We start from the raw sequence: 2,005 nt of genomic DNA, 5'->3' as shown, positions 1-2,005 counted from the left end.
GGTAGATGCGATATTTTTGAACCGTCGAGCTTTGGTGTATATCTAGACAACCATATGTCACACAATTAACCCTTTACCATTTATGGTTCTTACGGTTGTGTTCGTTTCAGCCATGAACACCTCCTGGTTTCATGAGTGTATAGAGAATAGGCTTTTGACAATAATTCTCTTTGAAGCGGCTTACACTTCACACCGACATAGGTGATTTCTAACCGTGTTATCGTGTAGATACACTATTTGGTCAAATATGTCAAACTTAGCAAATCATTAAAAACATTAAGCTTTAGTAACTCATTAACAAGCCTTAATGTTGTATCTTTGTTCCTGAGCATTGTCTTCATCATGAGAATTGATTGAGTTTGTTGACAATGCCGAACCGTCAGTCACAACTTTATTTTTCTCCTTGAATCTAACTCTTGGGATCTCCAGTCTACTAGATAGAGTTACCGCCATGATGAGTTGTCCTAAGCCGTAAACCCATTCCCTTAGATGATTTTTAAACTTTCTCTCTAGTTAGGCCTTTTTGTAAGTGGATCCGACACATTATCCTTTGACTTTACATAGTCAATTCTGATAATTTCACTAGAGAGTAGTTTTCTAACGATATCTTGTCTATGTCCTATATGACTAGACTTTCCATTATACATCATTCTCTATGCCCTACCTATTGCATCTTGACTATCAAAGTGTATGCATACTAATGCCAAAGGTTTGGGCCAAAAAGAATATCTATCAAGAAATTCCGGAGTCTTTCAATTTATTCACCAACCTTATCTAGAGCACCTAACTCAGAGATCATTGTAGAGCTAGCGATACATGTCTTGGAATATTTCCAAGAGACTGCTCCTCTACCAAGAGTAAATAGATATCCACTCGTGGATTTCACTTCATTTGTCCGGTGATTCAATTCGCATCACTATATCCTTTCAATACTGTTGGATATTGTTATAATGCAAGATATAGGTTTAAGTATTTCTTAAATACTCCAAAACTCTTTTCATTGTCATATAATGAGTTCGATTGGGATCACTCGTGAACCGACTCAGTTCGTTAATAGCAAATGCTATATCTGATCGCGCACACTTTGTGATATACATCATACTTCCCAATACTCTAGCACAATCCAATTGTGAGTCACTTTTGCCTTCACTCTTTTGAAATGCAAAACTCACATTTATTGGAGACTTGACAATATTGAAATCCAAATATTTGAACTAGTTAAGTACCGTTTCAATGCAATGAGACCACGAATATGCTAAACATTATGGAGTTCTAAGGATTCTTATACCTAAGATCGCATCAGCAACTCCAAGATTTTTCATTCCAAACTTGCTTTCTAGCATACGTTTGGTAGCATTTATGTCATTAGTGTCTCTATTGATGATCAACATATCACCAATTATACAAACAAACAATGACATAGTGATTTTAATGTAAACACATTTTATCACTTCCATCATTCTTAAATCCATTTACTAACATAGTTTGGTCAAATATCTTATGTCATTGTTTGGGCGCTTGTTTTAGTCCATAAAATAACTTAACAAGTTCGCACACTTTCTTTTCTTTACCAGGAACCCCAAAACCCTCGGGTTGTTCCATGTAAATTTCTTCCTCCAATTCTCCATTTTAAGAGAGTTGTTTTCACATTCATTTGATGAATTTGGAGGTCATATACCACAACTAACACAATTAACATCCAAAATGAATGTAATTCTAGTTACTAGCGAGTATGTGTCGAAAAGATCAAGACCTTGTTTTTGTCTTGCTTTATATCTGTCAACAATTCCATCGACTTTCATTTTCCTTTAGAGGATTCACTTTGAACCCAAAAGTTTATTTCCTGGGGGAAGATCAACTAACTTCCAATAGGATTGCTCAAGATTGAATCAATTTCACTATTAACATCATCTGTCCAAAAGGATGAGTCTACAGAAGACACAAGAAATGTTACAAAATCATATTCGAAGAAAGTAGATGTCCTTTGACATTTACTACACCTCAG

This window comes from Solanum tuberosum, unplaced genomic scaffold, assembly GCF_000226075.1.
Source record: "Solanum tuberosum cultivar DM 1-3 516 R44 unplaced genomic scaffold, SolTub_3.0 scf00033, whole genome shotgun sequence".
NCBI lineage: Eukaryota > Viridiplantae > Streptophyta > Magnoliopsida > Solanales > Solanaceae > Solanum > Solanum tuberosum.
Note: the sequence above shows the minus strand (reverse complement) of the source record.